The 6,345-nt window shown below is 33.4% G+C and overlaps 1 pseudogene across 1 annotated transcript; it reads right to left on the bottom strand.

The window, feature by feature from the left end:
• Nucleotides 1–359: 359 nt before the first annotated feature.
• On the bottom strand, nucleotides 360–3,578 carry LOC112274943 (thiamine thiazole synthase 3, chloroplastic pseudogene; annotated as a pseudogene). The gene is made up of 3 exons (XR_016500026.1): nucleotides 3,507–3,578; nucleotides 1,133–1,509; nucleotides 360–1,025 (listed from the first exon to the last, which is right to left on the bottom strand). The product of XR_016500026.1 is annotated as a thiamine thiazole synthase 3, chloroplastic pseudogene (transcript).
• Between the last annotated feature and the right edge of the window lie 2,767 nt (nucleotides 3,579–6,345).

The following is a 6,345-nucleotide window of genomic DNA, read 5'->3' as shown; positions in this document are numbered from 1 at the left end:
ATTAAGAAGAAACAATTACTCAATTTCTAACAACAATAAGAATATAAAATAATATTTTATATTTATATAATTTATCTCTATTAATAATATATATATATATATACACACTAGTGGAAACCAATGTTGCTAGCCATAGTAAAGGTGTAAAAGTTTAATTTTTGGTTGCCAAGTCAAAAATTGACCACTCCTAAAGAAATGTTGACCAAGAAGAAAAAAAAAAAAAAAAAAAAAAAAAAAAGAAAGAAAGAAAGAAAGAAAGAGTATATGCATAAAAATGGAACCATTTATGTTTTTTCACTGCAATTGGCAAGCATGTTTTTTATATTAAATATTTGAAATGTTTTTTTTATTTTAAACAAAAATGAATATTTCAAATATTACATTCCACACTCTTTGCCAGAGGCAACCCCGGATTAGTGTTACTCATCGATCTCAACTTCTTGCCGTGCAACACCAATTTGGAGATCAGATTTAGAGAATCAAACTGCCAAATCATGAACGGCATCCCTCTCTATTGTTCCTCGTTCATAGCTGTGAAAATTCTATACAGTTGCTGTGACGTCCATCAACACATTTTATGAAGGATTGCAGTGTTGAAACGATCGGATTCCAGAGCCAGATGACGTCGTCGTCGTTTTGGGAAGGATTTTGCCACGGTCTGGCTGTCGATCGAGTTAAATGCTAGTTGACTGAGCCAGAATAGAAGTTTTTTGTTGGTGGAACTTAAGATCGAACCGTGGGTTGTCCATCGTTGCCTGCGCAATGTGATTGTGTCTGCAATCGACTTGTAAAAACGCTCAACACCCAACACTGTGAAGAATCTTAAATCCTATCACATTCTCATATCGGTTCCTGCGATGAGCAAAAGCGTGGACCCTTTCAAAAGCGTCACTCGAAAAAGTGACGACGAAACGGAAAGTGCAAAACAAATTCTGATCTGCTGCTGGAGTTGTGAACCCCAACAAACGGAATATTGCACCTGCGGCCAGAATTCCAACTATGGCTTGCCTCACTGCCTTAGATTCCTGCAGAATGAAAATGAAAACAACGTTACCCACATCATGATTCGGTGTGTCTGAATGGCACATCAGCATTAGACGAAAAATGGAGACGTGCTTAACGTCGCGCTCACCTCAGGACTTTCATCAAGTCAGTTGAATGGTTCTCGAAACAGTTTGCTCCATGCGACACCGACTGCTCCACGATGGCCGCCTTCGCGCTGGGGTTCTTCGACAGCTCGTAAGCGCACGAAAGCCTCGCAGACCCAGCATCCACCACCATCACGTCGGTGTCGGCGTGGGTGATCATGTCGGTCATGTAGCGCCGGGTCATCTCGCGGGCCACAATGGACTCCTTGATGGGGTCGAACGTGTAGTTGTTCTGGTCGTACTTGGCATCGGAGTACAGCGATACTCTGGTGGCCGGCGCGGCACAACGCCTCAGCTGCGCCTTGCGCGAGGTGCCCAGGCGGACCCCGCCACCGAGCTGCACCAAATCAGCGGCCACGCGCTAATGAATGTTGCATGCCAACCATTCCCACTCACGTCCGGTTTGAGTTGAATCACCTCAACGACCCTAACACCAAACCCCAGCGCTCGAGGAGCCACTAAGAAATTAGATGTCCATAAAAGTTAGAGATGAGTGTCTGATTATCTAATCGACATTGAGGCAGCTATTCAACAACACATAACACATCGGCGGCATCAATATACATCCGCTTGGAATGTTGCTTCTGAAAAAACGCAACGGAATGCGAATGCGCTCAATGCGATGAACAATTTAGACCAGTTGTTACAACGATTGCAGACGGAACATAGAATGCATCTGATGATGCAACATCTCGAAACAGCATGTTAACATCCCTAAAGGTAGCAGTTAATATCTCTGTTACATTGAGTTTTGGTCAGTTTTTTGATGAAAACAGCGAGGCATGAGCCAGTCAGAGAAAGTTTTTATTTCCTCTTGTTTATCCTTGTATTTGTCTCCCCATAAGCTGTTTTATATAATAGACTAGTTGAACCAGTGCTGTTGTCACGGATTTCTGACATAGATTTCCAGAAAGTTTAGATTGTTGATATCAGGATCTCAGCTTTTTAAGCATTTCGCCTTGCATTTTAGTAGGAAAATTTTGCAATTAGGTTCTTCAAAATTAATTCTACATTAATATAACAAAAAAGTCTAGAAACAAAAAAAAAAAATGGTAGATTGAGGAAATATTATATGGGATAATTTACCTTTTACAAATCAAGTCATGGGCTTAATGTACAATTAACTGCACATGTAAAACAATTCAATCTGCTTTATTTATTTGTTTACATATTGTCAATAAATAACATGTTATTATCGATGATCTAAAAAAATGTTAATGACAACTTGTTTTTATTTATTTTTGTTGTTGGTGTTAATAAGATAGATTTCTATCAAAAACATGGAAGTATTTACATTTATATTACTTTTAAAAAATGAAAACATTTCTAATTGAATTTCAGGAATTAAACTTTTTCAGCATATCAAACTGATATGGATATCTGTTGATTTTACAATAATTTTTCAAATCTATATATGAAAATACTGTTTGATATTTTAGAAACATCACAAACATTTAATATTGTATGTTCAATATGTTATATACATCTATAATCCTTGCAAAGAAATTTCATCATTTTATAAATTTAAGTATTTAATATTTGAGAATTATCATTATCAATTATGTAGAATACCAACCACATGATATTTGATAAATGTTTCCCAATTTTCATGTATCAATAAGAATTTTACATGGCATTAGGAAAACAGTTTATTTTTTTTAATCTCAATTACAAATGAATTTTGAATTTTTATAATTCTTCATTTTATTATCATGTATATGTTTTTTAAAAAAAAATTCCAACTGGATTTACTTAATTTTTTGCAAATAAATGACATCTTTAATTGATTTAACATACACACATATAAATATAAATTTTTGTGTCGTTGTCATTTATTATCACAATTCATTATCACAATTTCATTTGTATTTCATTTAGTCTAGATTCTTTTACTAATGTAGAAGGTTATTTAACTATTGTGGAAGTACAAAGATACTTGAAACTAAACAAAATCAAGAGATGTTCTTACTTTAAATTTAACTTTCTGTTTTTACTTTAAAATTTTGCAAATAATATCAGCATCCAAAGTTGTTGCTTCCGTTGTGGCCAAATGTCTGGCAGACTCTTGTAAGAATTTGCCGAATTCTCCTCTTTGTAATTTGATCTGGATTATTAAGGAAGTTCAGTCTTAGACCCTTCCCAATCTTGTGAGGAAAGGAATGATTCAAAAAATGTATGCGATTTAGATCAAGGATTGTGAGCCACTGCAGAAAGTATTATCAGAAGTCTCTTTTTTAGTCTTAAAGAAGTCGCTGAAGACTCAAGCACTTCAAGGTCTGTAATTCAAGAAACAATCCAGGACATTTTCAAGTAATTGCAATATTTTGAGATGTTGAACTCAGCAAGTAAACACTAAACCTGACGCACACCAAGAACTTCCATTATCGAATTGATAACAAAATCCATGGTAATCGGCAACACCCACCACATTCCGCCCAAGTATGCTAAGACAAAAAAAGACGTTGTGTAATCAGTTTGGTTACGTAAACTTGTAGCTAGGAAAACCATGAAAAAAATGATTAAACAAACATTATGCATTACACACAAGTATACCTGGTATACCAATCCTTTGTAATCCGCCTACATTGTGAACCCCATACGATGCATGAGCTATAATGTCGATTAGTCCGCTGGTGAATTAAGTGGTTTGATAGTTAAAATCTTTGTGTTGACAAAAACCAAATTCAACTCAGTTGTAACAGTCTCTCATATTCCCCGCTTTAAAGCCTGCCGTCCTCTATAAATCGCAATTAAATTTGGGTTCCTCTGTAACAACCAACCGATTCCAAACCATATTTTAAAAAAAACAAAACCATGCATCTCCTGCTGCTAAGAACTATCCTTGATCATAAAAAATCCTCACACCATTAAGAAAATCTCATGTCTCTAATCCAGCTAGCACTGACAGGCAGCAATCAAAATGTAAGGTGGTGTAGTTCAACCATTGCAACAAATCTAATGTCCAGATAATATTCCAAAAAATTTCCGACATGATCTAATGTGGTTTCAATCCCAATGAAGAACGAATATCTGTTTCACTAAATTCCAGAAGAGTGTGAGATTCAGCAATATGCTGCACATTCCTTAGTCCATATGCACCTCTGCATGAGGTCCAAAAAATCCAATACAAACTTAATATACCATAGAATAGAGTAAATTACATTTTCTTCTAAGTGAACAATACACACCATGAAGATCTTATCTAGCATGTACGGCTTTGGAATTTCCTCAAAACACCTCTTGCGACCACTTTCCATAATATGCAGGAATTGTAGAGGACTTTATGAAAAATATGCAGGAGAAACGGACTTAGCTACGATCCATACGAAACAGACATCAAAACCATGAAATGATCTCAGGATGGCACAACTTGTGATAGAATGGAAATGCGCTCATGCAACTAGGGAGAGGCCCCTCACGCAACCTAGCAAAAAAAATAAAAAATAAAAAATGGAGGAGACCATGATCAGCGAGAGCTGTACCCATTAAGAGCGGAATAGACAAACATGTGTAAAAAGCCTAACACATGCATTGGGGCCTGCACCATGGGACAAAAATGCAAAGGAGATGCTCCTGCAACACCACAAACCGCCATCGCAAACAAATAAAAAAACCCAACCTACTGTGATCAAATGCAAAGTGATCGAGGGATGTTTGTACCCTGTTGTATGCTTGAGTTTGAAAATAAATCACAAAACTATGAGCGTCGTTGCTCTTATGTCCTGCTAAATCCTCTTCTTGCCACTCCAATACTGTCACCAATAATCTAGTATATTATCTCGACAACGTAGTCTTTTGATACGATCAACAGTAAATGGCCGTGTGAAGTCTAAATAACATTAACTTTTTTGATGAGAACAAAGAGAGGGTGCATGAAGCAAATGAGAACCATGTTTTGTCTCGGCTATTTATCCTCCTGGGCAATCTTATATAATAGATATCTATAACTATAATAGATTAGTATTATTATTATTTTAAATTACACAAATTTCATTAATTCAAGTTGAACTATTTATTGAATATGTCATATTCATTCAACTATTTTTATGTATTTTATACTTAAATCATTTTTGTGTATATTCTACTTTTATTATTTATTAAAATATTAGAAGGATATAAAATAAATTTAATTATTTAAAGTTCATTTGCAACAATATTTGTTTAGTTTGCTTAACATATAATATTAGTTTTTTTCAATCAATTTTTTAAAACTAATTTATTTTATTGAACTTTGATAAAATAATAAAAATATAATCTATATTAATCAATTAAATTGTATTAAGTTCTGTTTTATTATATATAAATATATATATCTTTAATAATTTAGTTGGTTTCTTCATACAATATAATCTTTTTAAATACAACTATCAATATTGTTTCTAAATTTAAAAAATATATTTTTATTTTTTTTACACTATAAATGATATCAAAAAGTATACTATTGTAATGTATCTTATAGAGTATTATTAATGCCACAACAGCCTCTCCTCTTACCACTACAACTTCCATCTATGATATGCCACTTTTGTTTAGTTTTGTAAAAAATAATCAAGTTTTCTTTGTTCAATATTTTAAAACCATTCAATTTAACATCTTTTTGATTGGAATGAAAAAGATCTAAAGAAATATGTCAAGTGGGCAGTGAGTAGTGGTGGTACTAGGAAAAACTAAGGTGACAATAGTAACATAATAAAGTATATAAGAATACTTATTTTAAAAAATCTATTTTATTTCAAAGTGGTTATAAATTTTTAACATTTCACAATTATAGGTATAAAGATAGAATGCCTTTATAAAAGTCTATAATTTTTGAAACAAGAATATAGTTAGCAATTAAAAATGAGTTTAAAATTTGCAAATTGCGAATCTTCAAAGTTATAAGAAACATCAAATATGCAAAATTAAATAATAAATATATAACAAAAGTAGTATTTGAAAAAAAATATTTTAAAATGTATAAAAACAACCTATCACTGACCAATTCAATTCAAACACGGTAAAGGTAGCTAAATTAGCGTTCTATTTTCAAAAACCAAGTTTAACCTTTTTATCAAAAAAAAACGAGCACTTCCTGTCTAAAATAACGTAGAAGAAAAATCAACTTTACGCTTGACAGAGAAAACGTGTTCCAAGTATAAAGTTTAGAGTCTGCTGATAAACAAGTGTTTCAGTGCAACAATTCAAATATCTTGCCAAT

The sequence above is a fragment of the Physcomitrium patens genome, chromosome 22 (assembly GCF_059467195.1).
Source record: "Physcomitrium patens ecotype Gransden chromosome 22, ASM5946719v1, whole genome shotgun sequence".
Taxonomy (NCBI): Eukaryota; Viridiplantae; Streptophyta; class Bryopsida; order Funariales; family Funariaceae; genus Physcomitrium; species Physcomitrium patens.
The sequence above is the reverse complement of the archived record's forward strand: the minus strand, read 5'-3'. Positions and strand labels throughout refer to the sequence as shown.